General features: G+C 37.9%; 1 protein-coding gene across 1 annotated transcript in view; it reads right to left on the bottom strand.

Moving 5' to 3' along the window:
* Positions 1-13,581, bottom strand: part of LOC140245414 (small ribosomal subunit protein eS26-like) — a 151,201-nt gene that overhangs the window by 38,571 nt on the left and 99,049 nt on the right. The gene's annotated exons all lie outside the window — the stretch shown is intronic.

Raw genomic sequence — 13,581 nt, forward strand, 5'->3', positions numbered from 1 at the left:
CTTTAACTGTAAAATGCGATTAAGCAGCAGAAACATGCATTAAGTAATTATTCCATCCAAAAGATTTTACGTTCAGGTACTAAACCTGGCAAACAGAATTATGCACAGATATGTGCACATTAAAGCATTTGTTCTGTAACATATAACCAAAAAGCGCAACACAGGATTCCAATATTTCCTCTTAAATACAGCTTAAAATGGTTAAAATTAAGAACCTCTTTATTTGGTCTCCATGTCAAAACTGTATAGAAGAGCGGCTTTGCAGCATGAAACATGAAGCCAATGGAATGTTGAGCATTCAGTTGTCATGCTGTGCAACCTATCCATGAATTTGCACATACATGTATTAGGTACAAATTGTAGAGATTCCACTTCTTCTCTAACACCTCCCTGTTTCATTCACCTTCAGAACTTGAGCCTGGATGTATAAATGTACTGATAAAGAGGAAATCCCTGAATACTGTTAAAATGGAAACTTTGTGTGAGAGATTTTAATGATTTCTTAGATGAGATTACCTTGGTACACGTTTTACTGTCTCCAAAAATTATCAATGTGTTATTTCTTCCGCAGTCATTTATTTGAGCTGAAAACTCACCAACCAAAAACCACACTGTGAAAGTTTCCACACCTGTATTATTTGCATGTTAGCTTCCTTCGTGTCATGTACCGTGTGCGACCTGAGATTGCTTGGTTATAAAATTACTTTTACAAACATTGTATGGCACCCTGGTTTTGTCTAGCGAGAAAAGCAGGTTCTTGTCTGGTTGTTTCTATGTAGACTGGTAGTTTGGTTGGGCTGTTGTTACCAGGTGCTTTTACCAGTATGAACACAGCATGTGTTTTATTTTTAGGGAGACTGAGCAAGGTAAAGAACTACTTCATCACTAGTTTAAGTGATTTTTTTTTTTTTTTTTTTTTTTTTTTGGGGGGGGGGGGGCAATGTTCATAAGTAGGTGTATCCATTGCATTTGCAAAATGAACAATGTGCCAAAATGTACAGCGGGAAAAGGAAAACACATCTTAATGTTTAAATGGATGCTAGAGAAAATTGTAAACTCAACAATGTGAAAATGTCATCAATATTAGGGAAGTTGCAAAGAAGTTGATAAAAGTTTGAGGTTTAATGTGATTTTCATGATATGTAACATTAGTGATAATTGCATACACAAAGTAGACAAGATGTCATCTTCTTTGTCATCGCATAGTGGCTCCTCCATTGGCATTTATGTAAAGATAAACATAAAATCAGTCATTTTCATGAGTAATTCAGAAATGATGTACCCCTATCCTTCATAAAGTCATTGCTACATCGTTACTATCCTAGAACAGGTTGACATTGTGCAAGATGGGATATCAATGTGAGTTCATGTTTAAAGAGATATTGAAGTGAGGATTTGTGTGCAAAATACTGGGAAACTTGTGAGGGTATGACATCATCCCCTCATGGTATATACATATGTGGCTGCAATCAACATCACTGTACAAGAAAATCATGGAATTTGAAATTGCATATTTTTCTGACCTCTTTTTTTTTTGTCTGAAATTCATGCATTTTGTACAGTTTTGTTTGATTTTACAAAATTTATAGAAAGAACTTCGACATGGAATGGATTTTCACATTTTTATTAAAGGGAACGTAAACCCAAAAAGCAATGTGGATTGAGTGAAAGCAGCAACATTAGTAGAACACATCAGTGAAAGTTTGAGGAAAATCGGACAATCGATGCAAAAGTTATGAATTTTTAAGATTTTGGTGTTGGAACAGCTGGAAGAGGAGACTACTAGAGGTTATGACGTATGAGTGGACAACAATACAAAGAAAATATAAAGAAAATTTAACAAAAATTCACTTTTCTAGCATTATGAAAGAGCACTTGACTAACCGATTTCAGAAAGCAGGGGGAATAATTGCTGCCCTTAACATATGTCAGTATCAAGTTGATGGAATTTGTAATTTTCATGAAAAATGAATTTTTGTGGAATTTTTTGATTTTGGTGTTGGAACAGCTGGAAGAGGAGACTACTAGAGGTTATGACGTATGAGTGGACAACAATACAAAGAAAATATAAAGAAAATTTAACAAAAATTCACTTTTCTAGCATTATGAAAGAGCACTTGACTAACCGATTTCAGAAAGCAGGGGGAATAATTGCTGCCCTTAACATATGTCAGTATCAAGTTGATGGAATTTGTAATTTTCATGAAAAATGAATTTTTGTGGAATTTTCTTTATATTTTCTTTATATTGTTGTCCACTCATACGTCATAACCTCTAGTAGTCTCCTCTTCCAGCTGTTCCAACACCAAAATCTTAAAAATTCATAACTTTTGCATCGATTGTCCGATTTTCCTCAAACTTTCACTGATGTGTTCTACTAATGTTGCTGCTTTCACTCAATCCACATTGCTCTTCGGGTTTGCGTTCCCTTTAAAGATACATGTACTTTGAATTTGAGAAGGCGTTTCTGACAGTATGCCAAAATGTGTCAATTAGTTTCATGACAGGAACAAGTGAGTGAGACCAGGGGCACATTTCATGAAGCATTTTGTCAGATATTTTTTTTTCTGACAAACTGTTATAAGCTACTGGAATCCTCGCATCTAATTGGCTGAATGCAAATTTGTCGGACAAATTTGTTGGACAAAATGCTTCATGAAATGCCCCCCAGGTCCTGTTCATGACTCAATAGCCCTAATTCACAAAGGTGGCTAAATTTTAAGTTCAGTCCATGGATTGGGCAGATTTTGACTACATCCAATACGGAAGACATACAGTTTATGCCAACAACAGATACCCAATTATGAATATGTGCTGATATAGGCATGCTAGATGTCCACCTATTTCTTGTGCTTGTTCTAGTCCATGAACTGAATTTACATTATAGATTAGATTTTAACTACTGGAAACTTAGTGAATTCTGGCCGAGGTGTATACAGTATGAGCATTAGAGGCATTCAGGAGGGGTCGACAAGTTTGACCGGGAAGGCTATATGACAACTGTCGAGATACTGGTGGTGATTTTTTTTTTTCTATGAAGAAACAACAACAACAACAACAACACCGTCTCTTAGAATCTCTTCAGTTGGCTTGTGGGGTGTACTGAGAGAACCTCCTTTTTTATACAATGCAATTCAAGAAACTTTGAGCATCCATTAGAATCTGTTCTGTCTGTTTGTGGGATCCATGTGGAGGACTTCTATCGATACAATGCAATTCAAGGAACTTTGAGCGTCTGTTAGAATGTGTTCAGATTGTTTGTGGGATAGACTTTCAAAGATCTCTTCGTAAACAATGCAATTCAAGGGACTTGGAGGCTCCTCTTCGTGTCTGTTCATCTGGTTTGTGGGATCTACTTGGAAGGACTTTCTATACAAGGCAATTGAAGGAACTTTGAGATGGAATATCATGTTCATGAGTGTGAGAATGATGTTTTCACTTTTCTCTGCAAAGAACTCGCATATCTCATTTCTACATATCAAAACATTTTAACTTATTTTTGTTTTCATCCCATATTAGATTTACTACATGTATAAGTTTTTTTGCATTGTGGAATGTAGCTTTGTACCACAACCACATTGATCTTACATTGCCTGCTAGGGAAGTGCCATTGTACATGTACGTGTTAGATTCTGCTGAATTTTATAATCATTTTGGTTGTTATTTTCCCAGAACAGATTTGATGCACTGATGATGCACATATTGTGCTCTAATGAATTCACTATTATACATGTTTCCTTCACCTACTGTATGTCTTCTTTTTTTTTCTGGTGAGTTGTATGATTTCATAACTGAATGCGGACTATAAAATTTTTCATTGTACGAAAAAAATAAATAAAAAATATAAAATGTAAAAACAAATGACCTTTTCTTTTCTGTTCATCGTTGTACCCCCTATGTCTTTTCATGTGTGCTGTCCGTGTGATTAATGCTCTCTGTATGTACTCTTGATTCCCCATCTGCCCGGTCTCACTGTACAATGAAAGTTTGCTGGACTTGTAGGACATGTGAATTCGAATCACTGGTCCCCTTCCTCCCGATGTATCTTATAAATTGTACTCAGCGATGAGTTTTCTTGAGGCGTCATTCCGTTTAAAGTGGAATGAGTTGTGACTGCAGTGTGGAAGGGCGGTGATTTGGCTCAGTCGGTAGTGCTTCTACCTCTAAATCCAAATGACCCGGGTTCGATTCCCAACTCTAGCTGAGCAATATTGTATGTAGTCGTAACTTCACCTCCAGTAGCAGGCAAAACACGCTGTCCTTTGAATACGACATTAGATGTAGGTCCCATGTGTGACAGAGTAACAATTCAACTCGTGCACATAAAAGATCCTGCTTCATTCATTCATCACATAGAGCAAGGTGTATAACCAGGTGAAGTGGTCCCGCCTTGCATCCAACTGGACCCCTATCATGGGAAGTCCAGCTACAATATAACGTGCAGCTGAATATTTCTTTGCTATCCAGCCATCATCTCAGATGGAACGAGTGAAAGGAGCATTGTTATAAAGAGGTCTGATTTAACAAAAACTTTCTTATGATGGTGATTTTGCAGGCCCCAACTCTAAACATTTAAATAGTTTTTGCACCCTTGTAAAGTGAGAGACATGATGTAACAGAGTACAGGTGTAATTGTCCTGGTTTTTAGGTCCTCGTAATGAGGTTCCTCTTGTACATGACTCTGTACACAGAATTCCATTGGTTTGGTTGGTTTTTCATTAATGCCGTTTCCTCTGCGGTTTTTAACCAAGTTTGGGCATGAAAAGTTAAGTAAACATTGTGATAGATATTCTTTTTGCTGAAAGATTTGGCAACTGAAATTTTAAAAACTTTGCCCTCTGTGGTCGAGTCGGAGTGATGTTTTCCGTGAATTAATTATACATTGTATAAATGATATTTTGTCAAACTTTCTTTTCATGAAATTTCGCAGTAGGAAAATGAGGTCATCTTTTTTTTCCCTTTTGGAAAATATGCCACGAACATTACAGAGACACTGCGAACGTCATATCCGCTTTAGACCAGATCGTCCTACGGAGGACTTTTCCTTTACTTGTTCACAATGGCAATATGAAAATTTCTTCAACAGTCTCACTAAGTCATTAGAAAAGCAAAGAAAAACAAATTAAACACGGATTGTACCATCTAGACAAACGTTGCATTCTGTTCGTGAAGAAAAGCCATTTCTTGACAAAACGACAGTAGAAAATGGATTAACTTAATGACATTACATCAGAAATAGATTTACATTTAGCAGCTTCAATGCTGGAAATCCAGACACGGCCCTCGGATACAAATTAGCAGATTTAAGAAGGCTGCGAATATTCTGATCGCCAGTGCGGATGTGATATGAAACCGTTTACTGTAACGGTCCTGAATAAAACTGCCATATCCTTTGACAAAACATTAACAAATTTGAAAGCTAACTCACATTGTACATGTACTATGTATTTGATTCAAATAGACACCCACGTACTCAGACAGGCACAGTACTTAGTATAATGTACAATGAAATTAAAGCTCCCTCAGTGTTCGGATTCTAATTTCCCGCGGCGATTTGCATACAAATTCTACCTGTACATGATTAGCATCAACCGCAAGTCGTAATTGACTATATCATCAGATCGTGATGTATTTTAAGCACCATTTATCGCATGGTTCTTTTCAATTAACAAACACTGACCAGGGAAATAACTATTGTATTAAAGAAACCATAGGGAAAAAAAAAAACCTGGACGAGAATCCATAAATTATGCGAGAGAATAGTAAGTAAATGGGTGAAGGTTGAGGTTCCTTTTCCGACATGTTTGTTGAATTACAGATCAGCAGTTTCGATTTTACAAATTTAATTTGTTAGAGGGAGACAAATTGAAGAAAATTCAAACCTCGAGAATCCATATGTTTTCCTTCAAATATCAGTTACGGTCGATGCCCACCTTATTAACCTGAATGGGAATATTATGTCCACGGAGTAGAACAGGGCTGGTGTTTGAATGAGTTTTTGTCGTGTAGAGGTGGAGAAGAACAGCCCCAAAGTGTGAGCACCACCGCTGCCGAGAAATGTCGATAGATTTTTGGAAAGACATTATTTTCTTTACCCTTATCACAAACTTGGAGGGTAATGTTGCTAACATCTCTCGTACTGTTCTCCTGCACCTCATGACACCGTACAATAAATAGGGTCGCTCAATTACCGCTGTTCTATTCTGGGCGCGAAATCCAGATTTCCCCCATAGTCTGACAAAGTCGCCTGGAATGTAGTTTGCATTCAAAATTGATGGGAGTTAACGATAATCTCGGTTCTTAGAAACGGCAAACTCCTTCTTAACTGCAATTGATTGGCAAATTGCCCTTCAGCGACGTAAGTAAGCACCGATTATTCAGTGTTTTAGTATAGTATTAACTGTAAAAAATTGTAATAACGCTTTATAGTTCACGGTTCACGGTTAAGAGATGCGCTTCTGTCTTTCGGCTCCCGAGAAGTGACCCATTGTTATAATTATATAAAACTTAAATCGCGGAGTGCGTAGGTTGTGCTAGACCCCAATAAAGCAATTTTCACCCTTGAAAGTAGGGAGGCAAAGTTGATACTAAAGGTGACTATGAAGGACACGAAGACCAGTGCAGGTGCTATGTACCTGCGCTTACACCGTCATTTTGGGACACCTAGATGTCATACATTACCGTGCGAAACAAAGACCGACTGAGGACACAATGATTCACCCCGATGTATCCCCCGATGAACAGGTGTTTTTCCAAAGGCAACCATTGAAAGTCCTTTAATTAAAGCTAAAGCTAGTGAAAGTCCTTTAATTGTTGCTTATGATTACGCATACATTAAGCAAAGAAAAGAAGAAAACCGTGTATGAGTAAAAGCAAAGAAGATAATGTAAACAAATTAGAATAAGTTGGGCAAACACAATGGAAACGGAAGCATTTTTGTACTTGTAAATTTTGTACGTGTATACTAGTCTTGCATGATAAACATATCACAACGGAAGGACATTTGACAGCGTGTATCGTACAAACAAACATGACATTACCTTTCTCGTTATACACAGAGGACAAACATGTCACATTCCCCAAACTGGTGTCAAGAACTCGGGGCAAAGTCCGCCCTTTTGCAGGCAACTGGCAGGCGTAAATATTTGGAGCACCGTGTGGTAATTCGGCCTCTTAAAAGGCGCCATTTTCCCGCCGCTATTAACCTAATGAAAAAGCACTTTGCGTAATGATGGGTCGCAGAGTACGAATATAACTGCTCCTCGTCCCCCTTCACTTTGATTTTCCTCGTCATTGCAACTCATTTTCTCTCCCCCTCCCCCCCCCCTTTCTCTGCCCCTCTTTCCTTTGAGGAACTTCGGCGATCACCAGTCATAATCATTTCTTCTAACGTTATCCTCCTCCCCTTTCACGCAAACCGTTCTTTCTTGACCTTTTTTCTCCTCTCGATTCTTTCTACGAGTCTAATAAACTCGCCACTCCCCCTTCTCTTCCCCCTCTCTCTCTTCTCTCTCGTCCTGTCTCTCTCTCTCTCCCTCTCTATCTTTCTATCTCTTCTCCTCCCTTTGATTTTTATTACATTAATGAGGAATTTATGTGTGTACGCCTCCGCAATTCAACTTATCCCGAAGCCAGTCTTACTTCTCCCCCCCCCCCCCCCCGCGCACATCATCATTCTTTCATCTGCCCTTTCTCAGTGGCTGGCACGCATCATGATGATCACTGATAATGTTTTTATCGAGTTAATGTATATATGCCCTTGCTACTTTTCCTCTTTCATTCTTTTTTTCTCTCACTGTATTCTTCAACTCTCTGTCATATTTTTCGATTCTCTCAGTAAGTGATCGCTCTACTCCTTTGAGGCCCTTACGTCTTAAAAATGTTAAAGGAACTATGCAATGCAATTGTATGTTGACGAGTACTGATTCATGATACCCTGATCATCACCTTATGTGGCCAAAAGAATATCTAAATTTGTGCTATATATTCTATAACTTTGCTCTTATCATTTTTCTTCAGATTAGTTGGATACGCCCACATAAAAAGAACAACAACAAAACTTCCAAATCAAAATTCTGCCAGTGACATCATCTGACGGAGAGAAGAAGTGAGAGAGAGAGAGAGATCTCATGATTGTAGATCGATGTCATTAATTGACGATTTGATCACAAACTTTCAAACTATATATATATATATATATATATATATATATATATATATATATATGTTGAGATTTCACGTATTGGCTCCAAGAGGAAATGAAGAAAAACTGGTAATGCATTTTTGGCCAATAAAGCAAGACTCCTGAAGTAGGACGTCGAAAATTTGAGTCGAATAAACTCATGCTATATTGGCCAAAAATGCATTACCAATTTGTTTCTTTATTATGTATATAATGTATATACATATAATATGTATATATCTGTATATATATATATATATATATATATATATATATATATATATATATACATATATTATCTTGGCATTCCATGATACTATCTTACTCTTGGTTTAACAATTATGACTAAACAGTTCTTCTTTCCTTTCCTCTTGTATTCAGATTAACGACGTCATACATGCACACACATACATGTATATAATTACATGTATGTATAGAATATATACTGTAATATATGTATGGGTGTGTCTTTTTTCCTTCAGTGTGTGGATTGAAGGGGAAAGAATGTGGCCTTGATAAACATCCGGAAGTTCATATATTCTCACGCTGTCTCATTCGATCAGACAGCGTAGGTCCCTGCCCTTTGTCTAGCCCTGCTTCTGGATCTTCACCTATCCATTCGTGTCTCTCGTTTGGTTTGAGCTCAAGGCGCCGTTAAAGGGATAGTAATATAAAGTATTAATTGAGGTGAGGAAACTACTTTATGAAATTGTACAGAGCATTCAATTCTAAGTAAGAGGAATTCCAAGTTTATTCGATGAAAATCGGTTTTGAAATGGCCGAGATATCCAAAAACAATGTAAAACGAAGCGGTCTTTATAAAATGTGGATCACACCTTTTATTAGGATTGCTTTTTTTTTGGGGGGGGGGACATCTTAGCGATTTCAAAACCAATTTTTATCAAATAGACTTTGAATTCCTGTTGGAATCATGTTATGCTCTTTCAGATTTCATAAGAGGTTATTCATTATCTCAAAAAAATTATCATAAAAAAGTTTGAAACCTGAACGCCCCATCTCAACCGAACTGTACCATCCCTTTAAGGAAGCGATAACACTGTTTTTTTTTTTCGTATTCGCCGATTTCTTTTTTTTTTTCCGAGTCAGTGTACATATCATGCAACATCCTAATTTTGAGACAAAACGCATCTAGCAACAACGTAATAATTCTACGAAACTTCGATCATTCCAGAATTAGAATGCAAATAATAGGATCATGAAGTGCTGGTAAAGCCTCCCATTTGAGGGAACGTTTCATAATTGAGAAATCTCAGAACCTGATTTCGAAAGGTGACCACGATCTGGGATATCATAATTGCTACAGATTGGAGCAGGAGCAGGAATTTATATCAATAAAGTGCTGAGTGTATCAAGGCACGGAGACAACACTGGTGTGACAAGCTTTGAAAGAAATAAACCACAATCGGTCGTCGACTGATATTCCACAAACACACGCGCACGCACGCACGCACACACATAGGCCTATATGAATATATATATATATATATATATATATATATATATATATATATGAAGAGTTTGTTTGCAAAAACCGATAAGTCCATTTTTGAAGATTTTGAAGCACGGTCTTTGTCATAAAGTACAAAATAATACCTTTTAAATGATATATTGGTCACTACATATAAAGGTACATTTTTAAAGTTATGGTCAAAAGAAGAAACAATTTTCTTATTATTCTCTGTATTTTTGTTGACCTTTAATCGCAAATATCTCCAGTTGACAAATATGGACTTATCGGTTTTTGCAAACAAACTCTTCATATATATATATGTGTGTGTGTGTGTGTGTGTGTGTGTGTGTGTGTTCGTGTGTGTGTCTGCGATGTAAATGAAACCATGAAATGAAAAGGAAGGGTACAGAATCTAAAATCTAACTCTTGGTAATTAGGTTTGTGTGTGTGTGTCTTTTAACAGTAATTATTTTTATGAGAAGTACTTTCTCGGCGTAGAGGGGCGGATCCAGGAATTCCGTAAAGAGGAGGCGCCTTTACAAAATTAAAGGGGGCGCACGCCCCCATTTTTTCTTTTTTATTTCTTTTGTTTTAACAAAAAATAAAGAGGGGGCGCGCACCCGGTGCGCCCCCTCTGGATCCGCCACTGCTCAAGAACTCAAGAACCAATTCTAACTGTGTTTAACCTTTAACACGTTCCAATTGTGGCCCTCTACAGACATTGGACTCTTAAGTGATCACTTCTTATTAGCTGAAGCCTTCTTGCCTTTTTTTTTTTAGTTACTGCAAAGGGAACGTACTCAAAAGCGCTGTGCTTCATCGCCTCGAGTTGACACTGCTCCCAGACTTTGGCGTCAGGCCCGACACCATCAATTGCTACCCCTCGCTTGGATAAACTTTACCCCCCTCGAGGATGAAGCAATCATTAACTTCTGGTAATGGAACATTCTCCTCATTGATTCTTTTCTTTTAGTGTCCCTTAGATAATTGCTTCTCATGCCCTCAGGAGAAACTAAAAACAACAACGAAGAAGTGTAAACGGCCGAGCAAAATTTGAGCATCATTCGTATCAATTGTATTTTTTTTCACCATTACCATACCACCGACACTGCACTACCACCATTATCACCTCCAATAACCACTTCCATTCTGTCGCCGTCTTGTCAGCGCTGTCAACATTGATATCCTTGGCATCATTATGTCAACATTTCATCATTATCACTTGCGTTCAACAGAATTAAAGGAAGTCATCGTCATCGATGTCTAGGTATAATTCATTTCATCGTCATAACTGACTTTATAGTCTTATTTCATGAGAAAACAAAGACTATATTGTAAAATTTACGTGCAATAGTGCCTTCCAGTACTAGACTCATTATTAGTGAAAATAATCATTATAGTAAAAGACTTTGCAGTGTCATCATAATTACCACCACCACCACCACCACCACCACCACCACCATCATCATCATCATCATCATCATCATCATCATTGTCATCATTCTTCTCATCCCCATCAACCTTTTCATTTGCGTATGTTTCTGAGAACATTGCGATCTCGTATTCACCATCTCCCTTAAATCGTTGGAGTTCCCGTTTGTTTCATTTGCAATATATAGGATGTCAATTTGAATAAACACTATGTCTAGTGACTCTCAGGCCTAAATCGATATTTAGTCGGATAACATGGTCGGTCATTTCTCCTCACATACAGGTACACACAAAAGGAGTGAAGAACAGACAGACAGACAGATAGACAGACACACAGACACACACACACATACACACACATACACACACACATGATATCATAATACATTACACTGTACTGCCAATTAACGACAGACTGACACACTCTAGTCGAACTGCGGCGTGCAGAGAAAACTTCGAATGTCATGTCATTAGGCATACTCATTAACTATTTAATACACCAGGAGGTCGCGCCGTTTTCACGCCCATATTCATCCATATTTTTTTCTTTTCACGGTCATCGTTATGTCATCGTTAATGACCCATCTCATTAAGGTCTTTCAGATGGGAGAGAGAGCGGGGAGGTGGGAATAGGGAACAGCTTCCACTTTCATTCCGTGGTATACTGGGCGTGGTGTTTTGTTTTGTTTTGTTTTGGGTTTTTTTCTCTTCTTTTTTTTTCGGGCGTGCCGAATTGCTGTTGTCATCAAACCAATTCCTCTCATTGATCATTAGTCACCACTGTTAGTGCGAAATGAATATGATATCGCCGACTATTTGTCTTGCCCCCGCTCCATTCCCGATGATTAATCCATCGAAGATAAGGATTGATAATAAACATCAACAAGCACATAAAATAAATCCACACATACACACATTATACCGGAACATTATAAGTCACTGATTTTTTAATACTAAATCTGTCTTGGTGATACATACATATATGTATATATATATGTATATATATATATATATATATATATATATATATATATATATATATATATATATATATAGAGAGAGAGAGAGAGAGAGAGAGAGAGAGAGAGACAGTCTGTCTATGAGTGCGCGCTCTACGTGTTCTATTTTTGTTTTGCTTTGTTTTGATACCATCATTGTCAAGACTCCTGAAAAAGGCGTAGTATGCCGAAAATTCGAGTCGAATAAACTCATTCTTTATTGGCCAAAAATGCATTACCAGTTTGATTCTTCATTTATATATGTATATATGTATATATGTATATATATATATATATGTGTGTGTGTGTGTGTGTGTGTGTGTGTGTGTGTGTGTGTGTGCGTTCTTATCTTGTGGGGGAGTAGTTCACATGGTAGCTGGACAGTGAAAGTCAACTTTTGGCGGTCGACTTGTGAATGAACTCATATAGAGATACTATTTCATATTTCTGTCTATATGACTATCAATGATACTAGTGTCATTTGTGTGCAGATTTTTATTATGGGGAATGCAGTTACCGACAATTGAATGGGAAAACTGCAAATTCCCAAAATTAGAATGCTTTATCTCCCATCATTTTTAATACAGTGCAGTGCCAAAGAGACGCAGTTCTAGTAATACACCAAGTTCTTATATACTTCGAGAAATTACCAGAGTTCGCCACTTGCGCATGAAGTGAACATTGTGTCGTTTATTGGATGACTCACGTATAATGTCAACACACAAACACGGAACACGCCACAACCATCCTCGTCTTACCGACTGTTTTTTCTCTCTCTCTTTTATAGTTTGAAGGCTTTTTTTTTCATCCGCTACCAACATTGCACTGATTTATAAGACGTGTGATTGCCAGCGATGATCTTTAATTCTTATCACCGTGCTAATGTTGATTCCATTACTCTTGATAGAATATCCACCAGACGACTTGCTTTACTTATGCCTAGTCGCCTTCATCTTTACTGTCTTGGCATCATTGTGGATCCTTGGTCCTCATCCTTTGCTCCTTACCTGCGAGATGAAGAGAAGGGAACGATGGGACGTGTGTCCAAACGACCTCTTCATCACTCGCCGGTACTCCAACATCATCTGCGCTTTTATTCCATCTTATCATTTTGCAGCAATCATCCCTAGTTCTATTTTCTAAAGACTCGGGAAATAATTGGTGCTCGAGCAGCGTGCAAGCATGCAGGCGCGGGAAGAATATATCACCATTACTCGGAAACTATAAGTCTTCAATGTGCCCCTCCCGAGTCTTATCTCTCTCACTCTCTCTTTAAGATAAATGTCTTTAGCATCAACCTCCAGCAACCACCATTATGGTACGAGATGTCAGTGTGGAGAGCGTTAGATGGGATAATTACCCCATCGGGTTCTTTCCTCCACCGCCCATTCTGTCTTCTCCTCGTCTCATCTCCGTTCCTTTCCTCCACCGTCTCCCTTCATCTCCTCCTCCTCCTTCTCCTTCTCCTCTTCCTCTTCCTCTTTCTCGCGTTTGGCTGT

This window comes from Diadema setosum, chromosome 22 (genome assembly GCF_964275005.1).
Source record: "Diadema setosum chromosome 22, eeDiaSeto1, whole genome shotgun sequence".
In the NCBI taxonomy this organism is placed as follows: Eukaryota; Metazoa; Echinodermata; class Echinoidea; order Diadematoida; family Diadematidae; genus Diadema; species Diadema setosum.